The sequence below is a fragment of the Pseudorasbora parva genome, chromosome 15, assembly GCF_024679245.1.
Source record: "Pseudorasbora parva isolate DD20220531a chromosome 15, ASM2467924v1, whole genome shotgun sequence".
Taxonomy (NCBI): Eukaryota; Metazoa; Chordata; class Actinopteri; order Cypriniformes; family Gobionidae; genus Pseudorasbora; species Pseudorasbora parva.
This window is the reverse complement of record NC_090186.1, coordinates 34,281,201-34,294,542: the sequence shown is the minus strand read 5'-3', so window position 1 is coordinate 34,294,542 and position 13,342 is coordinate 34,281,201. Positions and strand designations below refer to the sequence as shown.

The window sequence follows — 13,342 nt, the reverse complement described above, 5'->3', positions numbered from 1 at the left end:
ATTAAGTCTAGCTTTGCCATGAAGTTTCTCAAAAAAAGAGGACATAAAATGAGGGGTGAGCTTATCTATTTTCATACCAGCTTCGGGCAAGCAGCTGATCGGCGCTGAGCTGTGATCAAATCTGATGATTTGTATACAGCGAGAAGATGAAAGAGAACATTTCCTGCTGCGATAATTAAGAACTTTTTACTTCACCTCAACAGATGTGAGACCTAGGGCACAGATCACTGATGGTTTGATTGAACAAGTGTGTGTGTGTGTGTATGCGTTCTAGATTATAGCAACTAGGACACCATAAAGCTTTTGACTTTGTTCTTGTTCCAGGCCAGTATTCTCTACCAGCATTATTGATTCTCATGGGGCCCTTAAGGTATTTGAAGTGTAGTAGGCTATCAATTTAAGCACCAGTCGATATTTGAAAGAACTAGGCTACCAACAGATTTAAAACCAAAAATGTAAGGTACATTTATTAATAATGAATGCTTTGTTCATTACTTTAAAACACAACATGTACAACAAAACTTAGATGTTGAGCTATAAGCCAAAAATAAGCTTAAAATTATTTTGGTATTTAATAGGAAGAAATGCCTGGAGTTAAAGCCTGCTTAAGATGATAAATAAATAAAAATTCTGCAAAGTAATGGGGAGAGTAAATGAGGAAACTGAAACAAGGAAGAAAAAAGGCTTTTAGGGTGCTTGATAACTATTGATAAGCCCTCATTAGGTTAAATGCTAAATTTAATTTTTTAATTCTACCACTCACCAGACATACTGTAAACTGATCACTGTGATCTTTATGAGAAATATAGGCAGCACAAGACCTTTAAAACTTCTTTTTTTATTTGTTGCCTCCAGGCAACAGTCTATTTTAGTTTACTTTTAATAAAATTAAACCCTAATTTACTGGTCAAACCTATTTCATGGAAGAACTCAAACACTGATCAATGAAAGCAAAGAAACTTGGTCACATGACCCACAGGGGTCCATTTTGTGTCCTGGTTCAACATGTGCACAGGTCACATGGCTATATTTCTCCGGTTATCCGGTTAATCACCCAAAAAATATCAGTCACCTTCACTGCTACGTAAAGAAGTATTTTTAAGAACATTTTAATATATCATCAAATGTTTTAGAGGTAGTAACAAAAAAAAAAACAAAAAAAACATAGCTGGCTGCTCATATTCTTATCTGCACATTTTCTATAGCACTTAAAAAAGGTATAAAACACAACTGCACAACTTTCATATTGTGATGAGGAAGATTAGGTCATAGTGACAATCTAGCAAGGAGAGAAGAGGACGGGAATGAGAGAGATAGTGATGAGGATGAGGATGATATGATAACTTGATATGATAGTTTTAATTCTTGTGTTCCATGATGATACAATGTTGCCTGAGAGAAACAGCTGAATTTGAAATGATACTTTTTATATGAAATGTGTAATACATTAAAAACTGGATAAATATGTTTGTTCAAGTTTCTGGTTAGAGAAATTAAGACTTAAAGAAAACACTCAAAAACAATTAGGCAATAAATTGCCTCCAATTTTTTTTTAGTTAAGAGATTTTAGTAAGCAGAATTTGCAGGGTTTTATTTCGTAATCATACATTAACATACATTCATACATTTAGCTTGATAAAATATCATGTAATCTCAAATTTTTAGAATTGGACTGGAAACTTGCTGAATGAATAATGTCTTTAACATATATCTGTTCACAACTGAGCTCATGTTTGGTTATGTTTAATGTTTTAATTAAATAACCAATGAATTATTTTGAGCGTTAGGGTTTACAGGGTTCTTTAATCATACCCACTTTTCTCAATCAAAATCTTTTGCAATTTGAGAATCTTTGGAATGAAAAGTGCGTTATAAATTAAATCTATTATTATTATTAAATCCAGTGTACACAGGTGACAGGAAAATAAAATCTCAACTTTAAAATGACAGTATGGTTAAATAAAACCAAATTCAGCTATGAACAAATGTAGCTATTGTCTCTTATTCACTAATGTTTCTTTTATGAAAATATCAAAACAGGTGTCAGCATTGTCTTGTTTATTTTCAAAACACTGGAATCGTACGCTGTCCTAGTAGAAGAGAATCATGAGAAACTCAAGACAATCTAAACAAGTCCTTGCAATCCTTTCACCTGTAAATTCTGATTTGGATTTGATATTAAACCACATTGGTTAACACATGCAAATGGCAATTATGTACCAGCAATGATAATGAGTGAAATGCACCAATTTTGCAAGCAAATGCAGACCAAATAATGCAGGTTGATAAACAAATGTTATCTTCATTTGCTATTAAATCACATAATTTGATTTATCAAACATGTAGCTACACTACCATTCAAACTTTTTAAACAAAATAATACTTTTTATAAATCAAGGATTCATTACTGTTTTATAAGTGGCAGTGAGTCATTGTTACAAAAAGTAATTTTTCAAATAAACTGTGCTTTTCACAAAAATATTAGGCATCACAAATGTTTTCAACATTTATAATCATAAGAAATGCGTCTTAAGCACCAAATCAGCATATTAGAATAATTTCTGGACGACTACATGGCACTGACTAATAACTGCTTAAAATTCAGCCATCACAAGAATGTTACATTTTAAAATATATATTAAAATAGGCAACAGTTCTTTTAAATTGTAATAATATTTAATAATATTGCTGTTTTCCTGTCATTTTAAATAAATAAATTCAGCATTGTGAGCATAACAGATGTCTTTCAAAAACACTTAAATTAGAAAAGGGTTTACTAATAGCCTAAGAGTTAAGAACGGAGAAATTATACAGAACAAGCATGTAAATACAGTCAGTAAATGAGACCACAAAAATTCAAACAAAACTTTTAATATTATACCATAGTTTGTCTCGACACAGCAGAAGATGGGGTTTTAAATATTCTAGGTTAAGAACATCTGAATTATCATAACCATATAAAAGTTACCTAAAAATAGTAATGAAAAAATGAGGAGTCAGAATGAGTGAGATGGCCAATCAAATCAAAGAAAGCGGGGCTTACAGTGCAAATTCCAACACAGCACTTTAGATATAGCAGCGAAATATATGTGCATAGTGACATGCAAGTAGCTAAACATTTAAAATTTGACAATTGTTTTCTGATAAAAACGTTCAGTGACCAACAGTAATAACAAATGATGCAAACTACTTTACTTTTTTATGAAATTTTGAAATTGAAAATATGACATTTATGTAAACCATAACTAAATATGACACATCAAGAAATGTTTTACATTTTTACATATGAGGCAGACAAAAATAAGAGTGAATGTCTGCATATTTTAATACACATTGACCACAACAAATGTAAATTCTGACTGTAAGTTTGAACGTCTTTTCTAGACAAAATTCTATAATACAGGACTTGTTACGAGGAAGTCTTACAGTTGGAAATTTACTGAAAAAAGTTGGCTTATTTTTTAAACAAATTTGGCCTTACTTATATGCTCTATAGGTAACTAAGAATTTTTTTAATCAAATGATGGAAAGGGTGAAATGCTAAATATTTAGAAGAAGGTGTTGACTTTAAACCACTTTCCAGAGTCCTCAAACAGCTGCTCAATGTTGACACGTTTCCACAGCAGTCAGTCCCTCTAGATTTTGCGATCTCAATACATATTCAACCAATCAAACTTTTTTCTTATGGCTTGGCTTCCAGTCATTGTTTACACATTCAACCCTATAGAAACTAGCATAACCTGACTACATTAATAATCATGTAGCACTACTGCATCCATAGAATTAGGAGTGTTGTTTCAAGAGTGTGACAATAAAAACAGGATTGTTGAGTTCCAATGTTTCAAGGAAGAACTTACTAAGTTTCTATACATTTTAAGATTTAATGTCCTGTTGTTTGAACTAAGGAAGACCTTCATTCTACATGGAAGATCAAGTATTAAATGTGGTGAATAAAGTAAAATACTTGAGTCATATTAGAAGTGATTTAAATGATAATGACTGATGATGATGTGCAGTGTCAGTGTATGCATGCATAAGCAAATATGTTTGCTCGCAGACTTCATATGTGCACAGATGAAGCTAAAATTGTGGTGCAAGTACAATAAAGGCTAAATAAAAAGGCTTTGTTTATTGATGCATTAAGAATTCTGCTTAAGCTTCAAAAGTGGATAAGGGAAAGTCAAATATTTGTATCAATGTCCCAACCTTACATGCCGTGTTAAAGAATATCATCATTTTATGTGTCTTTTAACTGATTCAAATAAAGTAATAATGTCTTAAAGGGTCCTACATTGTAAAAAATTATTTAGAAAAAAGTTACCTGGTTGCTTAAAATTTCATTGAAGTTCATTGAAATTTTAAATTTTGAGTTAATACAATGAATATTTTTTGAGATTCAACAACCTTTATTAAAATATGATTAAAAGATTTTGTAAGCATATTGGGTAATTGTGTGTTTTATTTCTGATGACGCAGTGAAACATGCCAAATAGTGCTATTTTCATGATTTATCAATTTTTTTGTGGTTCAGATTTCTATTTATTAAACACATTTTCTTCATTGTATCAACTCAAATTTTTAATTTCAATAAACTCAAAATTAAGGAACAAAAGTTTGTTTAATTAATGTCTGTTGTTATGGAATTTTGAGACTGAAATAATGTAAAAGTATATCTTGGTTTAAGAATGTTTAGATATTTCTATTGGAAAAACAAGAAAAAAAGTACAGAATTAGAAGCTGTTTTGTCTGCAATATGCATTAGTGAAACCTATCTTTGTACTAATTGAGCATAATGTTATGAATAACAACAAGTCTATGACAGATAGAACATCCTTGATTCTATAGATGAAAGCAAGATGAAAGTTATAATTTAAAAGCTAACAAAAAAGGTTTGCTCATATAGTTAATATATTAATGGCATTTGCCTTAGAATTATTTTATAAGAACATTATAATGTAAATTATGATTTGTATAATAATTAAAACAACAGTAACCCTGTATATCATGTCAAATTTAAAGCCACAGTAATGTAATTTTCCACCGCTAGAGGTTGCTTATTTAAAACAAAGGTGTAGCTTGATGACGCCTTGATTTCGCAAAGCTTTTATTACACCGAAGACGACCGACTCCACTCCTTCCGGTCAAGCCAATGTTGGGTAATACAGCACTGTTTTATCATATTAGATATATTTGAGTGTGTTGAGTTGTTATACTGCTACTATAAGACACTTGTTGCACACTTCAGTAAGCTAGATCAGTGTTTCCCAACCTTTTTTCTGTCAAGGCACCCTTTAAAAATTGTCAACATTTTGTGGCACCCCCTCACATACGTTACACTAGAGGTGTAACAGTACAGATTGCTCTCGGGTCGTTTTGTTGTAAACGTCGTCATCGCTGTTGTAATGTATCACTGAGAAGCTAGCACGTGTATCGATTAAAAGAATCATACATAAAAGCATTATTTTCAAGTTCCAACCCATATTAAAGATGCGCTATCAGATGTGAGATGAACCGTGGTGCAAGGGCACCGCGCCACCCCGGTTGGGAAACGCTGAGCTAGATCGATATAAGGCATGAAAAGTACTCACGGCAAATCATGAAACAAGATTTAAACGATAAGACCAGCTGCGTTGAGCTACAGGTCCTTCTCAAATAATTTGCATATGTGATAAAAGTTCATTATTTTCCATAATGTAATGATACAAATTAAACTTGAATATATTTTAGATTCATTGCACACCAACTGAAATATTTCAGGTCTTTTATTGTTTTAATACTGATGATTTTGGCATACAGCTCATGAAAACCCAAAATTCCTATCTAAAAAAATTAGCATATTTCATCCGACCAATAAAAGAAAAGTGTTTTTATTACAAAAAAAGTCTACCTTCAAATAATTATGTTCAGTTATGCACTCAATACTTGGTCGGGAATCCTTTTGCAGAAATGACTGCTTCAATGTGGCGTGGCATGGAGGCGATCAGCCTGTGGCACTGCTGAGGTGTTATGGAGGCCCAGGATGCTTCGATAGCGGCCTTAAGCTCATCCAGAGTGTTGGGTCTTGCGTCTCTCAACTTTCTCTTCACAATATCCCACAGATTCTCTATGGGGTTCAGGTCAGGAGAGTTAGCAGGCCAATTGAGCACAGTAATACCATGGTCAGTAAACCAGTTACCAGTGGTTTTGGCACTGTGAGCAGGTGCCAGGTCGTGCTGAAAAACTAAATCTTCATCTCCATAAAGCTTTTCAGCAGATGGAAGCATGAAGTGCTCCAAAGTCTCCTGATAGCAAGCTGCATTGACCCTGCCCTTGATAAAACACAGTGGACCAACACCAGCAGCTGACATGGCACTCCAGACCATCACTGACTGTGGGTACTTGACACTGGACTTCAGGCATTTTGGCATTTCCTTCTCCCCAGTCTTCCTCCAGACTCTGGCACCTTGATTTCCGAATGACATGCAAAATTTGGTCTCATCCGAAAAAAGTACTTTGGACCACTGAGCAACAGTCCAGTGCTGCTTCTCTATAGCCCAAAAGTGGCTTGACCTGGGGAATGCGGCACCTGTAGCCCATTTCCTGCACACGCCTGTGCACGGTGGCTCTGGATGTTTCTACTCCAGACTCAGTCCACTGCTTCCGCAGGTCCCTCAAGGTCTGCAATCGGTCCTTCTCCACAATCTTCCTCAGGGTCCGGTCACCTCTTCTCGTTGTGCAGCGTTTTTTGCCACACTTTTACCTTCCCACAGACTTCCCACTGAGGTGCCTTGATACAGCACTCTGGGAACAGCCTATTCGTTCAGAAATTTCTTTCTGTGTCTTACCCTCTCGCTTGAGGGTGTCAATGATGGCCTTCTGGACAGGGTCGGGTCGGCAGTCTTACCCATGATTGCGGTTTTGAGTAATGAACCAGGCTGGGAGTTTTTAAAAGCCTCGGGAAACTCTTGCAGGTGTTTAGAGTTCATTAGTTGATTCAGATGATTAGGTTAACAGCTCATTTAGAGAACCTTTTCATGATATGCTAATTTTTTTAGATAGGAATTTTGGGTTTTCATGAGCTATATGCCAAAATCATCAGTATTAAAACAATAAAAGACCTGAAATATTTCAGTTGGTGTGCAATGAATCTAAATATATATTTAAGTTTAATTTTTATCATTACATTATGAAAAATAATGAACGTTTATCGCATATGCTAATTTTTTTAGAAGGACCTGTATATAACAATGATTCGTTTTCTATCTACGAATGTATCTAAATAAATAATATCCGCTACAAGTGTGAACCTGTCTAATAAAACGCATAATATATTGAAGTGTCTTTGGTGTTTCCATGGTTTCTACAAAATAAACCGGTAAATCGAATGTAAAGCGGGTATGATGTCATTGGTAGGTGACGCATGGACACGGTTCGTGTCCTGGTTAAAATGTCTTATTTCCCTGGATTTAAACATTCTTGGAAACATCTAGGATAATGTAAGTACACAAGTCAGCAAAATAACACTGTTCTAGTTTTTAATCCAAAGATCACATATTGTGACTTTAACTAAAATAAAAATGTAATTCAATGAATTGGGAGAAAATTTCAATTCAAAAAAAAAAAAAAAAAAAAGTAACAGCTGAGAAATTTCCTATGTACAGGTTCTCTGTGGAGAAACTGATGTTTCACTCACACTGAGCTTGTTACAACATCCTGTACTTCTGAACTTTAAGGGCGAGACTGTCCCTCCCACCTCTGCTATCTGTAAATACAACTCCTAGGGCAAGGGAAGCAGTTAGCAGATGCTGCACTCGCACAAACTGTTGCCCCTCGACCAAACTCACATGCAAAGGGGAAGCAGAGTTTGTCTGTCTCGTGCAATTACCGTCCACTTTGTAAAACAACCCAGACTTGCTGTTAAGTCCGGGCATGATAACAAGACGTGGGACACTGATCACTGGGTCCCCCATCTTTTCTCGCCGTTTCACATTGTGGGCGTCTGATAGCTGGCTTGAGCACGCTTGCTTTTCTGTCCCTTACTCGTTCATTTGCTAGTTCACTCTGGCGCGCTCTCCCTACCCCCACACATTCTCACAGGCTGCTGCACAAGCTTTTTTTCGAGAGAGATGTAGGTCAGCTCTCTGACATCTGGGGAGGCACAGCTGAGCGCCCCTCTCCACGCTGCGGCAGAGAGACGCTCCCACCAACACGCAGGGAAGGTAACTGCAAGAGCCCGGTGCGTGATATCGTCGTCTTTTGGTCGTGCTGTAACATGGATTTGACTACTAAGTATTTACTCACTGAGTTGAGAAAATAAACAAAAACATTATGTAGGTTTATAAGACAACACAGCAACTTATCATCAGTAGTCACATTATATTACAGCTCGTTTCTACAGAGCGGTATGGTTCAGTACTGTTCGCAATTTTTGCCGTTTCCGTTGTCAGAAGTTGTGAATGGTACCCGGATTCCGAACCGTATCACTTTTTTGGCATCTTTTTGTTAGGGTACCACAGTAGTCTGGTACTAAAGGGTGGAGCTAGACTTATTGCATAATGTTGATTGGTTGACAAAGAACTGTCACTTGCGTGTGCATTTTCAGCTGTGTAAAAGCATGCCTTCTTCTTGTGACAAAAGCCGTATGCCATGAAGTAAGAACAAGAACTGCTGTAAGTCCTCCATTGTTGTTTACGGTGTCGCTTTCTTTGCGCAAATGCCATTGATCGCTGCACCATGCCTATCATAAGTGTACTGAAAGAAGAACGGAACTATAATTTATCAGCTCGGAGCTATAATAGACAACGCAAGCTCATTTACGGACGGATCTCGCGACACCGTGACTACCGAGCGGCAACCTCCCACAGTTTCTGTTGAAGCCAATACAGAAGTGACTTAAACTCCAATTCATCGACTGGCCACTAGGGACAGGCTCTAGAAGGGAGCAGAATTTCATTGAGCCCCATGTTAAAATTCCCAACTTTACAGCAGAAAAAAACATGTTTACAACCTGGTACAAATTGTGGTTTTGGTCTATACGGATGATTTTTATTTATTTATAACTCATTCATTTACATTATATAAAGCCTTAAAGCAGAACCATGTAACTTTTCAACCTTCATAATATATTTTCAAGACTCTTGCGATGATACATCGCCTTACAATAGGTTGAATGACACGTCTGCCATAACCTGATGGGGTCTGTATCATTTTTAATCGTACTTTTAAACTTTGGGTTTCGGGTAGTAACCCGAGAACAAAAAGAACTACAAAATTCGACTGCTTTATGGCATGTACGTCACTTCCACCAACACACACGCTTCCTTAAATTCGGACGTGCGAGCCCAACTTTGTTCGTTGGATAATATAGTCATGTCCGAAGCAGCACAGACACATAAGAAAGAAAAGGTTTTGTTGGAGGAAAGCAATAAGAGCAAACGAAAAAGTGATGGGATTAAAGGCAGGACGAGGATCAACATGTGACCAGCGTTTGCTCGTCGGCGTGAGCTGAAGGAGGCGTGCCCGACCGATGCTGTCCTGCTTGTTATGGTGATTACCTACCACTCAAACATTGAACTGAAGTATCATATAGATTCTGTAAAACGGTCACCAATAGACTACTATAATGACGCTGGCTTGTAAACGTGAGCATCGCGATTATTTGTCGTTTGAAAAAAATAAAACCCATGAAATTATATTCATATGACATGCTGAAACATATGCCGCTTGACTGTACCTGGGAAGAAGACATTTCACACGCGACGCCAGAAGAACACCTGCATGTGAACTCCTCCTGCAGTGTTCAGAGTAACTGTTAGTGCTGCACCAACCCGCGGGGCAGCTTTTATGAAGTTATTTTGCCCGCCCCGCAGCAAAAGTTACCAAGTGCTGCTTTAAAGTTCTGCAAATTAAGGGCATGGGCACTTTGAGTGACAGGTGAATAGCCGTTTGTCTGCTGTCTGTTAGTCATCACGTCACCTCAGCTTCGCCCAGCCTCTTTGCCCATTTTCTGTTATCCGTGACGCAGGGTGACGCGCTGCCAAGATGGCAACGACCAGCTCGTCTCTACTTTACACTTCAGAACTGCTCTTCATAATTCTATGGGTAACGTCATGGACACTACATCCCCAAAAAAAATTTACAGTCTATGATTGGGACAATTAATGTGATGATTTGTAAAACTAAAAGTGTAAAGGTGTAGGCCACTTTATGGCAAACAAGCACTTTTAACATATGGGGAAAAAATAGGAAGTCACAACGTGTCATGAAAAAAATAAATAAATAAAAAAAAAACATTTTTATGACTGAATTACACAGTAAACAAGTAAAAAGTGCTAATTTTAGTTCAGTATGATACTACAGAAGAATAACAGTATATTTAATAAGAGTAGAATATTTATATTTTCCCTATAAATATTAGATTTTTGTGCATTACTTTTATTACTAAAAGTTCATATTATTTGCATATCGATTCGATGATTCAATTTATGATTTAATTAACTTGATACATTTTCCTCCAGCGCCACCAAATCAGGTGCTGGCGCCACCATCTGTAGAAATTAGTGGCACCGGTGCCGTGTTAGTCTGGAGCCCTGACCGCACTCCTCGCAGCAGATCTTCATCGTGTGTGTGACAGAGGGATTCCTGCAGCAGTTTTGAATTCTTTACACATTTTATAAGCCCTTCACGAGTACTCAACTCGTCAAATTACAATCATATGTAGGCTATGTGCATATAGCGATTGCACTTGGCCCAGCCCAGCATTGTTTTGAATGTTCGGTAAGTTCTGCTGAGAAAAATATGTTGTAAAAGCCGACCAATCAGGTTGTGAACATATCCCTGTGCCTTTAAGTTCAGTGTTAAAATGCCAATGTGAAGTGAATGCTAAGTGGACTATGGCAATCTTTTTATGGTCTGGACCAAACTAACCAAGCAAACCAAACTACAAGTGTGAACACACCCCAAGTGAAAAACTGAAAACCAGAGCAATGCACTAAACTGCTTACGACCATTTACATGACTCCTTAAAATCAAATACCCTTACTTTATCTGAGTTCATATCCTTTGAAATCCTCCACTGTAGACTGAGACGAGACGACTGACTTGAAATAAAGCTATAAAGCAGCTCCAAACCCCTATTTAGTCACACTAAAGCATAAACAGAATGCAATTTGAAAACAAGCAAGTTCACATCTTCTGTCCCTCCCCTGACAGGTTCATGTAAGGGACATGCTTATATGAATATGTGCTGGAATGTAGAGGGATGACAGTGAGCTGTGAATTCTGACCACAAGCTTTACATATTTTGGGGCCTTCGAAAAGTATTAAAAAATTTCCCAGTGGCAAAAAAGAAGCACTTAGAGCAGGGGATATGATTTATGGTAGAATAAAAGCATATTTGATGCACCTGATCAATTAAGGAAGGTACAATGATGACATCAAATTAGTATATTTATTATTTTATTCTAAGTAATAATAATGATAATAATATTCTATGCCATAACTATTTTTTTTTATTGTTACAATTATTATTACAAAGTTGAATATTTTAATAAAATCATATTACTTTCATTAAACTCAAATATTTCAAAGAACTAACTAACTGTCTATCCCTATATTGCATCTAAATCAACAACGCATTTCACTACAGCAAGTAGAATACTGTCAGAATAAAAAAATAATATAATAACAGCAAGAATTGGTCAAATTGGCTAGTGAATTAATAGCAACAATTAAGGCAAAATTATTATTTTGTCATCACAATTACTGACAACAAAAACTATTAATAACAACAACAACTTGGGCTGCCAAATGATTAATCGCATCCAAAATGAAAGTTTGTGTTTACATAATAAATACGTGTGTGCTCTGTGTACAATTATTATTTATATCTAAATACACTCACATGCATGTATATTTAAGAAATGTTTGCACGTATAGTATACATATTTATATTATATATAAATATACTTATTTAATAAATAACTCATACAATTTTTTCACAGTACACATTTATTATGTAAACACAAACCTTTATTTTGGATGTGATTAATACTAATAATTTTAGTTTTGACATAATTAGTTTGACAATACTAATAATAACAAAATCTAAATGTTGCTAGAAAATCTTATATTAATCAAATTATTTAAAGAAAGTGTCTCCATAAACTGCGCAAAAAGCAATGCACCTGAAAAAGCCCTAAAGCACAAAGAATAAAATGACAAGATAAAATAATATTCTAACACCTGATCAGACAATAACAGCAATGATATTATAAATGATAATAATAAAAATAATAATAAAAATAATAATAATAATAATATTGTCAATAATAATGACGATATCAATTAGAAACATTATTATCATTATTGTTATTATTGACAACAACTATTCATATTATTAATAGTAAATTAATATAATAAGAGTCTGAATATTGTTAGAAAATCGTACTACTCTTATTAAACTCGTCAAATTATTTAAAAAAGATCTAACTGCAGTCTCAACTAAATCAAAACGCTTCCGTTTCAAACCTGCAGACCTGAGGTGCGAGTCCCTTGACATGACATTAGCTTGCTCTTAAATGACCAACACAACCAAAGGGATGCACCTCAAATCCTTCGATCTCACTATGGGGATTCATATTTCCATGTATGAAAGGCAGTATTTATCATATGCATTTCTGACAAAAAGCAATCTGTAAACGCCACATCGCTTCCACCTGTCTAATCCACCACACCAAACCACCTGTCTAAACCAAACCAGATCTCTGAGCAATTTGTTTCTGAATACGGTTGTTCAGAGCAAGTAACCTCTGGCTGGTTCATCCCTGCCACATGATCTCTCCTCTCAACATCAACAAATACACAACGTGAATGCATTCCAGTTACCTGCTCGGTTCGTTCTCCTCTTACAGATGCTCGTTGAACTTTAAGAAGGCTGGAGGATGATGTTTGCTGGCTAATTCTGCCAGATGGAGCGATTAGTTATGCATTCAGTCAAATGCAAATCATTCTACACGCCCAGCGCCCACAACCGAGCTTGCGTTTGAGAGGTAAGTCGAGAAAAGCGGAGTTTATCGTATTCTGACAGAATAATTCCGTTAATGTGGTGTCCGTTAAACCTTCCAGTTGAAGGCTAGCTAAGCTAACGAGGTTAGCGGGCTAAATTCAGGAGCTATTTTAAATCCAGGACGCAGTTTCTCCGCGTTGAATTCTGGGTGTTTGTTGTTGTAAATGCACTTGACCAAGGATAAGCTACTTCTTTATTCCCTCGCGGACCTGCAGTGCTGCTGTCATCCAAGTCAAATGGTCATTTGTATGTTTAATTCTCGCGTTGATCTCTCCCCACCGCCATTTTCATCCTCGA

General features: G+C 36.0%; 1 protein-coding gene across 2 annotated transcripts in view; it reads right to left on the bottom strand.

Annotated features, from left to right (window-relative positions):
- Positions 1-13,027, bottom strand: part of ncoa1 (nuclear receptor coactivator 1) — a 75,110-nt gene extending 62,083 nt beyond the window's left edge. For both annotated transcript variants that reach the window (XM_067417848.1, XM_067417850.1), the window contains exon 1: positions 12,865-13,027. The gene's annotated coding sequence lies outside the window, so the exon portion shown is untranslated. The remainder of the gene's footprint in view (positions 1-12,864) is intronic.
- Positions 13,028-13,342: the final 315 nt, after the last annotated feature.